The sequence below is a fragment of the Suncus etruscus genome, chromosome 7 (genome assembly GCF_024139225.1).
Source record: "Suncus etruscus isolate mSunEtr1 chromosome 7, mSunEtr1.pri.cur, whole genome shotgun sequence".
NCBI lineage: Eukaryota > Metazoa > Chordata > Mammalia > Eulipotyphla > Soricidae > Suncus > Suncus etruscus.
Genome location: NC_064854.1, coordinates 114947897 through 114965979, shown reverse-complemented (window position 1 = coordinate 114965979; position 18083 = coordinate 114947897). Strand labels below are relative to the sequence as shown.

Sequence of the window (18083 nt, the reverse complement as noted above, 5' to 3'; positions counted from 1 at the left end):
GCACCACCGGGTGTGGCCCAAAAACCAAAAATAAAATTTAATTAAAAAAGATTCATGCACACATGTTCATTGCAACACAATTGACAATAAGGCCTGAAAACAACCCAAATGTCCAGTTAATGACTGATAAATGGATTTTTTTTGTTTTGTTTTTTGGGCCACACCCGGCAGTGCTCAGGGGTTACTCCTGGCTGTCTGCTCAGAAATAGCTCCTGGCAGGCACAGGGGACCATATGGGACACCGGGATTCGAACCAACCACCTTTGGTCCTGGATCGGCTGCTTGCAAGGCAAACGCCGCTGTGCTATCTCTCCGGGCCTTGATAAATGGATTTTTAGAAAATTTCAATAAATATACAGAGAATATTACTCAGTTATAGGTAAAGGTAAAAGTTTGCTCTTGAATTTTTTTAAAAATTTTAATAAATATACACAGAATATTACTGTTATAGGAAAGGGTGAAAGTTTGCCCTTTCACATCTAGTGAAGTTATGTTTGTTTGTTTTTAATCTTCACAAAAGAATTTAATAGTGAAGTCATCTTAAGTGAAACAAAAATCAGAAAAATAAGGATAGAAAGAAACAAATAATGGGTGTTATTAAATGAAGGCGGACTTTGACAATAAAACTGTCAAGAGGTTAAATATGGTGATGAGTAGGTGGACAAGGAAATAACTTGGGACACTGGCAGAGGATTTTTTTGTTTTGTTTTGTTTGTTTTTGTTTTTCAGTCACACCCGATAATGCTCTTGACTATGCACTCAGAAATTGCTCCTGGCTTGGGGGGACCATATGGGACGCCGGGGGTCAAACTGCTGTCCATCCTAATGTGCACAAGGTAGATGCCTTACGCCCTGCGCCACAGCTCCGGCCCCTGGCAGAGGATTTATGACAGCGGTAATAGCACAGTAATTTTGTGTGCTGAAAGCATACATGTTAACAGTATGATAAATGAATTTATCTCAATAATTGTTTTGCTGGTCACACCCGGAAGTGCTTTAGGGCTATTCCCAATACAGAGGGGATCATGCAATGTTGAGGGGTCAAATCTAGACCTTCCACATGCATTTCAGTCCTTGGTATCATCTCATCTCAGCCTTTAAAATATTAATAAAATGAAAAAGAACCATAAGAAAAGAGCAAGGAAACTATAAATTTTCTAGGGAAACTTAGAAAGTTAAGGGCATTACTGAGCATTTATAACGCATGATAAATTGACAAAGAGAATTTTTCACTATTTTTAATTTCCCAATGATAAGATTTAAGACAGAAAATGTTTATTTAGATCCACCTTGGTATAATAAATATATTCAATAAACACAGAATATAGAGTTTTAATTTTGCATGTAGGCCAGGAAGATCCATTTCTCCCAAAACATGCATCATCCCATATGTGCTGTGATTTGCAATCCCCAAAGCATTCAAGTTTAAATTGTGAATCTACTGTTTTGGATTTGTTGGAACTCTGTTCCTACAGTCTTTCAAAAATAGATACTGCTTAGAAGTAAATTCACTACTTTTTAAAAGCAGATGGCCTATATCAGCTATTTATTTTTTCATTCCTTGTTCAGACAAAAATTCTTGTTGGAAGTAGTGAATTCATTGAAGTTGATATAAATGTAAAGGACTCTTATTCATCAACCCCAAACTTAGAACTCTATTTATAAAGAACTATATTTGTATATTATTTTAAAAACAAAGAATAAGCAATAACCCTATTCTTTTTTTATTATTATTTTCGAGGCCATGCCTGGAAGTGCTTAGAGATGTCTCTGTACTCAGGGGTCACTCCAAAAATGTTGGGGAGGGTCTGGGGTTCGGGGGCAATTTGTGGTACGAGGGTCTGCTTTTCAGATGCAAACTCATTGTTAGTGTACTACTGTTCCTGCCCCAACAACGTGATTCTTATTTTAATAAATTTGTATAATATCTTTATTTAAGCACCATGATTACAAACCTGATTGTAGTTGGGTTTCATTCATAAAAAGAACACTCTCCTTCACCAGTGCAACATTCCCACTACCAATGCCCCCCATCACTGTCCTCCCCATGAGACACACAGTTACAAAGATTTTTGTAATTGAGTTTCAGTAACACAATATCTATCCAACACCCAGTCCTTCACCGGTGAGATTCCCTGCCACCAATGACCCCAGTCTCCCTCTACCCTAGCCCTGCTTCTTTTTATGACATTTTCTTCTCTCTTTCTTTCTCTCTTTCAATCCCTTCTTTCTTTCTTTTAGACAGTGTGATTTGAAATACTGTAATGGAAAGGGGTACCAAACAAATCACTTTACCTCATTTCAGCACCAGTTCTTATCCAGAGTGATAATTTCCTACTATCATTGTCACGGTGATCCCTTCTCTGCTATAATGGCACTCCTCACTCTCTGTATGGCAAGTTTCCTACTAATGACTGGTATCCCTAACCCTCATCTCTTTGTCTTAGGTATTAGTGCCATACTACCTTTATTTAAGTATATCCCGCAAGCATTCTATATCTATTCCTCTCTTCATTTCATTCAGCATATAGTCTTCATGTCCTTCTATGGATGTGCATCTGATAGGAAAAACAGTACTGTTCTTTTTTTTGGTTTTTAGGTCACACCCGGCAGTGCTCAGGGGTTACTCCTGGCTCCACACTCAGAAATCGCTCCTGGAAGGCACAGGGGATCATATGGGATGCCGGGATTTGAACCAATGACCTTCTGCATGAAAGGCCAACGCCTTAACTTCATGCTATCTCTCTGGCCCCAACAGTACTGTTCTTATAGAAAATTTTTAAGCAAACTAACTTGATGTAGAGAAAAAAATAAATCTTACAATATTCCTCATTCTATCACATAATACAGTTTTCTAAAAAAAAAATTAGGTTTTCCGGGCCCTGAGAGAGCACAGCGGCGTTTGCCTTGCAAGCAGCCGATCCAGGACCAAAGGTGGTTGGTTCGAATCCCGGTGTCCCATATGGTCCCCCGTGCCTGCCAGGAGCTATTTCTGAGCAGACAGCCAGGAGTAACCCCTGAACACTGCCGGGTGTGACCCAAAAACAAAACAAAACAAAAAAAAAATTAGGTTTTCCCATATAGAGCCAAAATGAGTATTTTATAGAATCTACTCCTGGAAGGGTCTGAGAACCTCTGATTATTTTATCAAAATGTTATACATAATGGGCTTAACCATGATTTTTTAATTTCAAAAATATTACCAAAAATTCCAGTTCTATAATTCTAACCTAGAGTGATAACAATCCTGAAAGGTACCACACACACACACACACACACACACACACACACACACACACACACACACACACAACACCTCCCCATAGAGTAGTGCCTATGGACTCATAGAGATTAAATCCAAGTTTGGCATGTTCAAGGCAAGCGTTTACCCATTGTTCTATTGCCTCAGCATCTGGTTATTTTTTTCTTATTGTTTTTTTTTTTTTTTTTTTTTTTTTTTTGTATCAGGGATTGAACTCAGGTTCTCACTCATACAAGACAAGTGCTAAAATATTGCACTATACTCAGGAATTAGTAATATTTCTTTAGAGGAGACAAAGTGCAAAATAGTTTGTTGCAAATTACAGATTTGTTACCAAAAATATAATTTGTTAAATTATTCACCAATGTAATAACAAAGATTGTACCAGCTAGAAATTAGAATTATTAAATAATGGAAATTACAATTTGAGTTTAATATTGCAAATGGGCAAAGATCTGCAGGGGCAGTTAAGAAGCAAAGAACAGAAAATCCCCAAACAAGCCATATCCACCTCTACTTAGAGCACCTCACTATAAATCAGTTTAATAAAATAAACTTCCAATAATATTTTACATAAAAGAAAAAATTTACTTCTATTCCCTAAGACTTATCAGAAGGCACTATAGAGAAGTCACTTGGCTCTGGATAATTATCTCAAAAGGTCTCTCTGGATCTATATAAACAAACTGCTAGAAACTTGACCACAATCAGATTGATAAAAAATAAAATAAAATAAAATTCAATCCCCACCCCCAGAGTAATACAAACCAACCCTGTTCTGAATCATTTGTGTGTTGCCAATGAGTGTTCAACGTGCTATGGGCTAACCACTGCACCTCATTCAATTCTGTAGCAATACCGTAGAAGAAGCCTGCTCAGGACTAAAGCTATTATCCCTATTCTGGAAATTCAAGTTCCTGAATTTGTGACAGAGAAGAATTCAAGAACAAGTCAGAAAAGCAAAGCTTCAAAAACTTTTTAGTAATTATTAATTTGTATTTATTAAAACAAAGTGCACAGTTTAAAATAAGAGTTCAGGCAGAATCAAAAGAGAGCAGCATTGTTTCTAAGTGAGACAAGCTATTTCTTTTTTATTAATATCTTTATTTAAACACCTTGATTACAAATATGATTGTAGTTGGGTTTCAGTCATGTAAAGAACACCCCCTTCACCGGTGCAACATTCTCAGAATCTCAGAAACCTCTAAGAGGAGATCCTCTAAAAGAATATACTCTTAGAGGATAATCAGGGATCAGAAAATGAGCAAACTGGGGGCCGAAGCAATGGCGCAAGCAATAAGGCATCTGCTTTGCGTGCACTAGCCTAGGACGAACCATGGTTCAATCCTCCGGCGTCCCATATTGTCCTCCAAGCCAAGAGTGATTTCTGAGCATATAGCCAGGAGTAACCTCTGAGCATCACTGGGTGTGGCTCAAAAAAAAAAAAAGTTAGCAAACTCTATGGAGTGAAGCATAATTAAAGCTGTTTACTAAAAGTATTACTTCAGTGTAAGAAAACATTCTAGACAGAGCAGCATATTTCTATATTTTTTGATCATTTAGAAATAGAAATGGTTAATAAGGGAGAGAATTAAAGAATGAATTTAAGAGAAGAGAGGAGTTTGGGGTGGTGACTTCTCAAAGCCCTACAAATTGATTGCATAATTTAGCTGTCATGGCAATTTTGCCCTGTCATAGCTTTCATGGGTGTGGTTGTTTATTATGAGATATATCACAATGAGAAAAGTTGGGAAGTTGGGAGTTATCTATTGTAACTTGGTTCTTGGTTCCTTCATCTGGTTCTAATTTGCAAAAGGAAAAACCAATAACTGTTAGCAGAAACATATAGATAGGTTCTGGGCCCTAAGTGCAAGTATGCAAAAAAAAAAAAAAAAACTTCTCAGAGTTAAAAACAAATTAAAGATGAAAGGGGAGACGATTGAAGTTGACAAAAAAAAAAAAGACAGGGCTTAACCATTTCAAATATTTGTATTCAGATGCAGATAGATATTTGTTTAAGCAATAACAGAATGCTGTAGTTCATCTTTGTAGTATTTGCAGACAGGAATATATTTTCTCCATGAAAGGCTGTTTTCTGACTCTACCATACAGGTCAGTTATACCCAAATTTACAATGGCTGATCTCTTCTCATTGAAAAGTCAGCTCATGTCTACACACAAAGCTCACCATCTGGATGACACATTATTCTTCAAGTTTAAAAAATGTTATTTGGGGCCCGGAGAGATAGCACAGCAGCGTTTGCCTTGCAAGCAGCCGATCCAGGACCAAAGGTGGTTGGTTCGAATCCCGGTGTCCCATATGGTCCCCTGTGCCTGCCAGGAGCTATTTCTGAGCAGACAGTCAGGAGTAACCCCTGAGCAACGCCGGGTGTGTCCCAAAGACCAAAATAAATAAATAAATAAATAAATAAATAAATAAATAAATAAATAAATAAATAAAATGTTATTTTATTAAAAGTATTTTCTACCTCCAGGGCCAGAGTGGCATTAAAGTGAGTACGGCTCCTGCATTGTAGGTGGCTCACCCATGTTTGGACCCCAGCATCCCATATGGTGCCTTGAATTCTGCCAGGAGTGAAGCCTGAGTGCAGACTAAGAATAATCACTGAATATAGAAGAGTATAACTCCACCAAAATAATTTTTCAATATTTTCTACCTTTTTAGTTGTAGAAGAAGATACATAGTATTGCAGCCACACCTGGTGATGCTCAGGGGTTACTCCTGGCTATGCATTCAGAAATTGCCCCTGGGTTGGGGGACCATATGGGACGTCAGGGGATCAAACCGCAGTCTGTCCTAGGTTAGCATGTATAAGGCAAATGCCCTACCGCCTGTGCCACCGCTCTGCCCCCCTGCAGTAATAAATATTGTGACCTATAATCTTCCATCTTAAATGAGTCAGATGTAATAAAGGATTTTATATAGATGTTGAGATGAAAGATATCTAGTTTTTCTTTTCTAATTTCAATTTGGAGGGTGTACAGGAATAGGGATCAAACCTTTAGAAAGCAACAGATGTTTCACTGCTGAGTTATAGAGAGCCTCTACCCTCATTCTGTTTTTTTTTTTGTTTTTTTTTTTAGCTCATGGGAGTCAGATTTAGTTTTTAATCAAAATATTCCATAAATAGGAAGTGAAATATCTATATTTCTACAGAGAGAAAAATAAATTTTTTGTCAATGAGTTTATTAGCCTTTAATCTCCTGGGACCACTCTAGTCTTAACCAGGAGCAGAATTATGTGGAATTCAGTCTTTCAATCACAATTATTGAACCTAATACTATGGTTCCTGTGATACTGATTAAATACTCATTATTCCCCATGACCCCTCCATCTTGAGCAAGAAATAAAACTAACATTTATTTAAGGAGAAAGAGAAAATGCATAGATTCCTGAATCTTAATGATCCTAAACATCCAATCCTCTCTGCAGAAGAGTTTTCATGTCTCTGGAGTGAGAGAAATATATGTGAAGCTTTTAAGTCAAAGACCCTATACTGTACTCTCAGGAAGACTCTGTGTTGGAACAATTTTCTTTAACCTATCTGGATTTCATAGTTCAAATAATCAAAATCTACCTTACACGCTGATATAATTACTCATAAAGTAATGTAACAAATTAATATAGGATCTTAGCAAAAGTCTAGACCTATGTAAAGCTAACAGCATTTCTCAAGTTATTATCCACAAATCAATGTCACTTTGCTGAGAAACTAAAGGCCCCTGGGAGTATGATCCATGGCCCTTCTAGAAAGATTCTTATAGAGATATCTAAAGTTTACATTGAGGGAAATCATATCATTTTCCCTTTATGGCAGAATTTTGAGTTCAGTATAATATCTTAATGTCCCCCCTTCATCCTTTAAAAGCCTACAAACTAATAGAAATACTAAATGACCATAATCTGGCAGAATTAATTCCAATAAAAGATTGTCTGGCCCCTTGCTCAAAAAGGAATCAATGTATAGAAATACATCTTTCTAGGCCCCCTATAGACTTTTTTTTTGGCTTTGGTTTTGGTTGTAGAGCCACACCCAGAGGTACTCAGAGGTTACTCCGGGCTCTGTGCTCAGAAATCACTCCTGGCAGGCTCGGGGGACCATATGGGAAGCCGGGAATCAAATCTAGGTTTCTTCCCGGTGGATCATGTGTAAGGCAAATGCCCTACCACTGTGCTATTACTCCAGTCACCCCTATATTCTTTATATGAGCAAAAAAAAAAAAAAAAAAGACTCTAGGCTAGGTTCATGCCACTGAATGTTTCACTAATTAGAAGATGAATGGCTTTATTTATTTATTATTTATTTATTTATTATTTTGTCTTTTGGGCTACACTTGGTGGTGCTCAGGGCTTACTTCCTGGCTCAAGAATCTCTGCTATAGGGTTCAGAAGACCATATGGGATGCTGGGTCGACCACATGCAAGGTAAGTGCACTATCCACTGTACTATATAGCTCGAGCACTGAACAGCATTTTGTAAATATATTATTTAATTCGGCATAATTCATATATCACTACCTTATTAATCTAGTTTTATAGAATGATAACATAAGATTTCTTTATTCAAGAAAGGTCATACCCAGAGGTTGTCAGGAACTACTCCTAAGAAGAGCTTAGGGATTTCTGCATTAACAAACCTGCGACTCCAGAATGTAAAACAGACACTAGCTGTCTGAGCTATCTCCCATTCCGACATTCATATTTTAGACAATGCACTCTCTCTAGACCATTTATTTCTTTAGACTAAATACCTACTCTTCATTCTGTAAAGTTTTGTACAATGCTCTCTTTAAAAAGAAGTCTAGTTTTCCCTGCCTTTCAACTGTGCATTCTTTGTTTTCTCAAAAAAGAGCATAAAAATATTCATAATCTTCAAAGAACTTCTGACAGAATAGGAAAATGCCTTGTATGTCCAAAAGCCTCCAATCCCCGAGACATCTAAGCAAACTAAGTTGGGGAAAATTTTTAAATAGCAGTAATTATCATATCTCAAATTGCAAGAAAAACAAATGCCTCAAATACCATTATTCATTTAAGTTTTCTGACAACCAGACATTTATCTCCTTTGGTGTTACAATATAGAAATGTCTCTTATTATACTCACTTTACAGAGACGGAGTAGTTTTATCCTAATGAGATGCATGTCCTATATTTGATCCTTTTCTTTTAAATCAAAAGTTTAAAAAAGCTAAAGCTCTTATGTTGATTATAAACCAAAGTATGTTACAGTAATGATGTAATGATGCAAAGGAGATTTTTACAAATAGTTATATACACTAAAAAATAAATGACTTATCTGCTCTCAAGATGCTGGCTATAAGGTCTGCACTAAAAATGGAAAACCCATCTTCACAATGATAAACAATTTCGTCAATAAAATTCATGACAAATTAAACAGTAAATAACTATGTTCTTTAAGTAAGTGAATTCAATTATTTCTATAAAGGAAAAGGGAAGCGTGTGTGTGAGAGAGATGGAAAGAGAGAGACAGAGAAGATGGAAGCATCTCAAGAAGGGGGAAAAGGAGTGATTTAGAGCAGTATTTCTCAAAGATAAGATATTCCCCTGTAATCTCATAGAGTATTCCTAGAAGGTCAGTGTTGAAAATTACATAAATAGGATACCATGGTTTGAGATCAAGTGGTAGGATAAGGTGGTGGGGTACAAGAAGAGAGAAAGATTCTAAGACAGTTATGGTAGAATTATGAATGAGGCACTCTTGTTTAAAATAAAAACTTTTTTTTGGAACTTTGAGTTCTGACCAAAGCACATGAACACAAAAACTGTTGAAAGTACCAAGAGACATAGCAGAGGTAGAAGTATAAATTAATAAATTAATTTATTATATAATAAATTAAGTATAAACTTAATTCTCAGAATGGGGAATATATTTTCCTCCATAAATTTTGATGCTCTTTTTTGTTTCAGTGACACCCACGGGTTACTCCTGGATCTCTACCCAGAAATCAGTTCTGGCAGGCTCAGAGGAACCATATGGGATGTAGTGGATTGAACTCAGGTCGGCTGCATGCAAGGCAAATGCCCTACCCACTGTTCTATCACTCTGGCTTCCTCTGATGCATTTTTCTACTTTTTCCACAACAGTGACACAAACAGGATATAGATAATATCTAGTTAGCTAGCAATAAACAAAGAAAAAGTAGATGAGGGCAACTGAGAATACAGACAGGTTCAATTCAAGCATAACAACCTCAAAGACAAGAGGTTTTTCTAGTACAGGAAGCCTACATAAGTTTTCTTATAAAGCTTTTTGTGGTTTTACTTTATATTTGTATGCATTTTATTCCCACATCAAAAGTATTACTTCTTCACTTTCCTATGAGTTATATTTTTTCTTTCCTTTCCTCTTTAGTTTTTGTACATCCAGCAGTACTCAGATTTTGCCCCTGACTCCACACTCAATTATCATTCTTACCAGGGCTCAACCATAATGGGATGCCAGGGATTGAACCTGGACTGACCATGGGCAAGCTAAGCACCTGGCCCACCATAGTATTTCTCAGGCCCCGGGGGTATATTTTTTCTTCTATGAAATCTCTTTTTTCTAATTTATAAACAGTCTTCTCAGTAAAGTTATTCACAAAATGCCTGTGCAGCTTAATCCTGTGGGTCAATTCAATAAATTTTTTGTTAACTTGTATAGGCTCCATGATCATAACAGCCACATCAAAACCGTTAAAGTTCAGCATTACTTACTCTGCATTTTTTGGCATTAACAGTTAATAACTCAACAACCGACCCTGTTTCCAATCCCACTGCTTGCTTTGGAAAATAGTAGCACAAATTGCTCCAGAGACAAACATCCGTCAGATATCTGGTTACTTGGGAAATTCCTATCATTAATGATCTGGACAGTTTCATGAACATTCTTAAAGTAAACACAAAGAGTTTCACCTTTTAACCTGCATGGTTTTGTAGGATTTTTCTAATTCAAGTAAATAGAGAACATTTTGAGGCTACCTATGGCTACTTACTGGAAATAAGTAACTGACTACTGGAAGAAAACTTCAGAACTAGGCAGTTAGGCAAATATATATCCAAGGAAAGATAAATTAATATAAATAAAATAAATAAATAGTAAATAAAGAATATAGAAATAAAATAAATATAAAGGAATATATATCTAAGGAAAGATCTATTCACAACCATAATAATTTTGAATTTTCAGAATTTAGAATCTCAAATGGAGAAAGCTCCAAAAGACTGTGACACATATGCATAATAAAAATACTAGTTAGGCTTACAGACAAAATTTTTATGGATAAATTGATGAGTATTTTTGTAGTTCAGACAGCTGTACAATAATAGCCATTTACATATTATAGTTTTTCCTCACTCACTAGTGGGTACATAGAAAATAATCAACTACATATTCAAAAGTCAAACGCAGATCCAGAGCAATAGCACAGCAGTAGGACCTTTGTCTTGCCTGCGGCCAACCTGGGAGGGACCCAGTTTGATTCCTGAAATCCCAAAAGGTCCCCCAGTCTGTCAGGGGCAATTTCTGAGTGCAGAACCAGGAGTAACCCCAGAGCTCTCCTGGGGGTGGCCCAGAAACTAATCAATCAATAAAAAAATTAAGTTTAAAAAAAAGTCAAAGGCACATGAAAGTCAATTTCAAAGTTGCAATATTCAATAAAAATACAAGCCCAATTTTTAGACAGTACTATTTATTAATGTGGAAGGGATTTGAGCCATAACTGGCAATGCTTGGGAACTATTATTAGTTTTATGGCCTCTGGAAATGTTCAAGGAACAATATGTGGTGTTGGCAATTGAAACAAGGTCAGCTGCATGCAAGGAAACCTTTTATTTTTGGCTTTCTAAAATTTTTATTTGGATATAACTATGCTTCAGAAATATACTCATATTGGTTAATATTTTGCAAGTTAAGTTTAACTTATCCTAAAACAATTTGAACCAAAAACTTGGCACATGGTTCAAGTTTTTTAAAAACAGGATTTGCAATCTGATTTTCCATCTATTACAAATATATATAAAAGACCCTCCATCATTTGCTGCTAACGCTGGCAGCAATAACCTTGAGAAATTAACTTTTCGTTTGTTTGAAAAGTAACTTGGGTTGCAATGTAAAAGTTTATAAAATTGGTGCAACGAAACATTGCTGTAATGTTTTAATGTCAACTTACAAAATTTATTAGCTAATGATATTGAAAGGGTAGGGAGAGCCTATGTACACTTATGGAATTGCATGTAGACCATAAATCTGCACAAACCAATATTAAGATAATTGCTTGAATCTGAATTAATACTACCAGCTCAGTTCATTGCTAAAATCAACAGGGGAACTTGAGTTTTCCTCATTTAAACAAAAAAGAAAATTTTCTTCCCCAGCTTTTCAGCCCAGAACTGAAGGCAAGGTCCTCCATTGTCAACATTCATGGGGTGACATCTGACAAGGTTTACTTGAGTTTATATTTGGATTAGCACGTATATGCAAAGTAGTATCAAAAGGTAAGACCCCATGATGCTAAGAATTATAAAAACTAAACTTGTTCTTTCTTGGAAGACTACATCAAAACATCCAGCAAGTTATAAAGAAACCTTATCAAAAAGATGTAGTTACTTGTAAATGATAGCACAATTTACAAAAGATATGTAGCCCCACAAAAGCATCCCTGAAAGAAAAAATATATAAGTTAAAATATCTTGAAAAGCAATGATGTAGATTCAAATGATAGTTAAGAGAAATATCCGTAAGACACCTGAGTTTAGGTTTATAATATATTCTATTTCAAGCTTATCTCTAGTTACTAAACATCAATTTACAAATAATATGTTCACAATTTATCCTCATATCAATAGGGGAAACCCAGTAGAATGAAAACTAATAAAAATAAAAATTTTCAAAAGGCTCCATGTAAATGTCACTTTTTTAAAATGGAAGAACTCCCAGAACTAGACCAGAAGTTTATAATACTCGAATGCTTTTCACTGAAACAATTTTTAATGAATTACAAACATCTGGCATTAAGGTTCAAAACCTAATATAGGGCTGGCAAATCCTTGTTTTCCAGAAGGTCTCAAGTCAAAGTCAATTTCCAGTAATCATCCATTTTGTATATCAATTTCATAACAAGGGATTATAATTTCCTTTGTATTTTTGTTTTTAACATTTTAGTCTTATAGAATCCACATTCTTCCCTAAACTGATTCCCAATGTCCAATCTATACTAATATGAATCTTTCTATATTTAATGTAAAACGTAACTACCCTGAGGCCGGAGAGATAGCATGGAGGTAGGGCGTTTGCTTTGCATGCAGGACTGTGGTTCGAATTCCATGTGCAATATGGTCTTCCAAGCCTGCCAGGAGCGATTTCTGAGCACAGAGCCAGGAGTAAGCCCTGAGCGCTGCTGGGTGTGACCCATAAACAAACAAACAAACAAAAAAGTAACTTTCCTAAACTGTACCATTAATATTAAAACTAATTGTTAGAAAGACTTAACTAGCTTTCTAACTTATACTTTAAAACATAAATATTTGAAACTTGATATGATTGTCTGGGCTAAAAATTCATCTGAATGTCAACATCATTTATAAATTCTAATTCATGCAAACAGAATACAAACCATCAACACACAACTTTTTCCTCACACCTATCTTTCTAATCTTTGGTCTCCCAGTCAATTGCAAGTTCCTATGTCTTACAACGCAAACATCACTCTGATGTTTAAACCAGTTTACTATGCACAATCCATTAATGCTTTTCCTAATCTTCCCTGAAGCTCTGCCAGAAAGAGGAAAGCTGTCTTCCTTGAAAAAAATCACCAAATAAAAGAAAACAAACGGGACAAGAGTCATAGAATAGCAGGTAGGGTGCTTGCCTTGTACGTGTTCGATGCAGGTTCGATCCCCTACACCGTTATGCCCCCCCATTATGAAATGATTCCTAAGTGCAGAGCCACAAGTAGATAGAACCTAAGCACTCCCCAGTGTAGCCACCCCCACCCCAAAGAAAGAAAATACAGAAATTAGTTACATCAGAGCAGTTCGTGAGATGGAATTGTTCATGATCCTCTATTGAGAGCATACTTTTTAAATGCAATACATAACTAGTAATAGCAAGAAAAATCCTATTTTAGATTCCTTAATACTTTTTGGCAATTAGACAAAAAAACATACAAAAAAAAAACAACAAAAACCTGTGCAAATGGACACTTTTTATTCAAAGTGCCCTCTTCCCAGTCCACTACCATAGTTGCATTTCCTCCGATGCCTCACTTTATCAAGACACTGTCATACAGACAGCCAGAACACCCACGAGTCTGTGGAAATCCCTCAGAAAAAATGTGGTCTTAAATTTCAATAGCCTTTTTCACTGGATTTATATCATGGAAAAAAAGAGGTCTAGCATACACATACTATCTCCCTCATCCTAGGTATTCTTGAGAGCTATAGGACTTTGGAAATCTCTCAACTGATAGTCTGACTAATCTAGAGAAAATACCTCCTAAATCCAGGTCTGTGGGGAAATCTTATCCCTATCCTATAATACTTAGATAGTACTATTTAAATAGAAAATAAAAGGACAAGTTACAATGAGTCAAAAAAGTTATCTGCCAACACATTTCTTGGAGTTGTGCTCATGTCAGAATTAAATACAAACATCAACAATGTTATTTGCATTTATTTAATCTAGACTAATCAATTGGAGAGTAAAAAAAATATATAAATATATATATATATATATATATAGCAATAAGAACTGAGGTATTTACTAAGTTCTAGTCAGAGACCTGTATTCACTTTTTTTTCCAATTTTGGAGCATGTTTATTTATTAGGTATCTTGTGGTGCTTATTTCCAATTGTTATAAGCACAAAAAGTCTACAATTATCATTTAATTATATGTTTGTTTTCTTGGTAGAATGTCATAAAGTCTAAAAAGCTAGTTATTTTCTCACCTTTTCTAAATATAATATCACTAATAAACAAATTTTAAGCTCAACATCAATAGAAAATACAGTAAATATTACTTTGAAACAACTGTTCCTTTCTCATCAGAAACTCACACAAGCAACGCATTCAATAATGATGATGATATGATGAGAGAAGCAAACATGTTCTTCAAAACTGAGGACAACAATTTAAGAGCTATGATATCAAGAAAGAGAGAGAGAGAGAGAAAGAGAAAGAGAGAGAGAGAAAATGGGGAGAGGGAGAGAGAGAGAATGGGGAGAGGGAAAGAGAGAAAAATGAGCAAACCTAGGCAGAGTTAAGAAAATCACAAGGTGACATATATCAGTTTTATAGTCATTAAGACACAAGGTTAGATATGTATCACCTTCATGGGATTTGACTCAGTTAATCTGCCTTAACCCCATGGAAATAGTAATGGCATCAACTTCCCAACTTTACTAACTTTGCATGAGAAAATAAATGCATACAAAGCTCAAGAACGAGTGTTCCATTCTCAAAATAGTATAGATCTGATCACTATTGTTCTCAGGAAGAATTATCAACTTAAGGAATTAGCATAGGCTGAAAGAAAAGAAAAAAGAGCTATGGAAGCTGTCAGACTAATAGCATCATGTAATATTTATGTTAAAGCTGTATTCAGGGGCCGAAGCAGTGGCGCAAGTAGTAGGGTGTTTGCTTTGCACGCACTAACCTAGGATGGATTGCAGTTCAATTCCTCAGCATCCCATATGGTCCCCCAAGACATTTCTGAGCGATTTCTGAACTCATAGCCAGGAGTAAACCCTGAGTGTCACCGGGTGTGCCCCCCCCCCAAAAAAAAATCTGTATACAGCCAGAGAAGACTGTTTTTTGTTTGTTTTTGGTGAGGTAGAGGGAAGGCACCTCAGGCTGTGTGTTCAAGCATTCCTCCCAGAGGTGTGAGAGCAACCAAACAATTGCGGAGACTGTGGTTAGACTTTCTGCATGTGAACTATATGCTTCATCATTTGAAGGAGTCATCATCCTACAAATTGCATCTTGTTAAATTCTGTATTCTAGAGCTAGTATGAAGAAACATATAATATTATTCTGAGGGACAGATTTGATGCCAAAAGGTTAACTGAAATTTATATATCTAACAACCAGTTATACTGATATAACTGAGTCCAGAGAGTACAGATGGTAAGGCATTTATTTACCTTTAATGGAGCTGACCTAAGTTCAATACCCAGACTGCATAGAGTGTCCCCAAGTTCTTCCAGGAGTGACCTCTAATGAGGTCCAAAAATTCAAAACAAAATAAATTAAAAATCTTATCTATTTCAATAATTAATAGTAGCTATTTTAAATATTTTTAATCCTGGCAGGCAGGAGACACAGAGCTTTGATTTAGTAATCAATATTGAATCATTAATGAATCTACCCAAACATTTAAATTAAGAAATGAAAACACATTCTCCTACTCCATGCTATGAATCAAATGTAACTTATTTTACTTTGCTTTTAATTCTATTCGATCATTTCAAGTAGAAAGTGCCTGATATACAATAACTTGGAAATTCATCATTGGGTAATAGGCAGAAAATTAATCCTCACCATGAAAATAATAACAGCAACAAGAACAGTGACAAGTAGTAGTGACAACAAAAAATGATGCTAACAATTATAGCAACAAACAAAATGACATTACTGATATACTGAATGCTCAGGACCTGACAAAGTCTGGGTAAATCACTCATTTTACTGTTAGTTTATAATATTAGTGACTTATAATCCTCATCTAGAGATAACAAAATTGAACAAAAGAGAGTTAAGTTTATATATTATCACAATAAAGGGTCTTTGAGAATGGAGCACCAATGGCAAAAACGTTAGCATCAACTATAAACAAATGGGACTATATCAAACTAAAAAGCTTCTGCATGGCAAAAGAAACCCTACTTAATGCAAGAAGACAGCTAACAGAATGGGAAAAAATCTTTTCACTTGATATATCAGATAAAGGGCTGATATCTAGAACATACAAAGCGCTCAGAAACCTGAGCCCTTCAAAACCAAACGAAGCCATAAAAAAATGGGGAGACGAAATGAATAGACATTTCTCTGAGGAAGAGAGAAGGATGGCCAACAAACACATGAAAACATGCTCACCTTCGCTCATCATCAGGGAGATCCAAATCAAGACAACAATGAGATACCACCTCACACCAGTGAGGTTGGCTCACATCAAAAATAATGGAAACAACCTTTGTTGGCGAGGATGCGGTATGAAAGGAACTCTCATCCACTGCTGGTGGGAATGCCCCCTAGTCCAACATATATGGAGAAAAGTCTGGAGAGTGCTCAAAGAACTCAGAATTGAGCTGCCATTTGACCCAGCAATTGCTCTCCTAGGCATATACCCCCAAGATGGAAGGACATTCATTCCAAAATACGTATGCACCCCACTATTTATTGCAGCACTCAGTATAATAGCCAAATCTTGGAACCAACCTCGATGTCCAACAACAGATGAATGGATCATTAAGATGTGGTACATATATACAATGGAATATTACATGGCAGTTAGAAATGATACAATCACAGACTTTGCAGCAACGTGGATGGACCTAGATCATGTTATGTTAAACGAAGTAAGTCAGAAGACAAAAGAAAAACACAGAATGGTAGCACTATTCTGAAACACCTAGAACACATAAAAAACAAAAAAATGACATTGAAGAAGCATAACTGCTTGAACCACAAAGAAAGACTTCATAAACTCCATTCCCTGATCTGCACAGCCACCAAGATCTTTAGAAACAGGTCTGATTTTACCATCCAAGATAAAGTAGAAGTCTTCCACATACCACGAAAGCAGCAAGAGGAGAATAAATGATCTATTTTTTTGACGTCTTTATTTTGGTGTGGAGATTACGGTTGATGTCTCCAATATTATTTTATTTTATTTTGTTTTGTTTTTCTCTTTCTTTTTTGCACTTGAGTATGATTTGATTTCAGAACCGAGATTATTGTGTGGTGCCTGTCTTTATTGCTGTGGTGCTTATCGGTTATTTAATTCGATATTTTTTTTGTATTGTGGTATTTTAATTACTTTTTTCACATCCTCTCTCAAACTGAGTTGGAAGCCTCTAGACAGGACTCTGCCTATTTTCAGCATATTTGATTTTTGATTGAGAAGAGGACATATTAGGTGATGGGTATTACCCTGATTCAATGTGAATATGTACCCAAAATACTACAGTGAAAGATATGTAAGCCATTATGAAAAAAAAAATTGTGTTTTTAATCAGAAATTTTCTTTGACTTACATGTATTATTATTATATCAATTATATTATATGTTATGTTATGTCACTATATTATGTTATATTAGTTTACCTCATTATGTTAATCAATTTTGTCCTTTAAATGAATTCTTACTTTAAAAAAACAAACAAACAAAAAAAAACCAACTTTAGTTTGCTCTGAAGAAAAAAAAAATAAAATAAATAAAAGATAAGATAAGGCCTCCCAAATCTTACCACAGGCTGTGTTCTTTACACTGGCTGTATAGAAAGAGGAGGTACAGTAAAGGCACCCCATATACACCTCAACACAGGCCCCTTGCCGGGTATGTATTGTGAATTGGGGGACAAAAAAAAAATGGAAAAAAAAAAAAAAAAAGAATCCATAATTGACCTGAAATACTCTAATTGTGAAACCTGGGCTTTTTATAACCATCAGGTTAAATCATCAGGTTCCAAATTTAATCAATGTATAGATAATAAACATAGTCAAGAAACTCTAGGACAAAAAAAAAAAAAACAAATTAGGGGCCGGAGAGATAGCATGGAGGTAAGGCGTTTGCCTTTCAT

The 18083-nt window shown here is 35.7% G+C and overlaps 1 protein-coding gene and 1 non-coding gene across 2 annotated transcripts in view; one reads left to right on the top strand and one right to left on the bottom strand.

Annotated features, from left to right (window-relative positions):
• FHIT (fragile histidine triad diadenosine triphosphatase) overlaps positions 1-18083 on the bottom strand; it is a 914518-nt gene that overhangs the window by 843956 nt on the left and 52479 nt on the right. The gene's annotated exons all lie outside the window — the stretch shown is intronic.
• Positions 17734-17866, top strand: LOC126014749 (small nucleolar RNA SNORA51). The gene has a single exon (XR_007497747.1). It is a non-coding gene; the product is annotated as a small nucleolar RNA SNORA51 (small nucleolar RNA).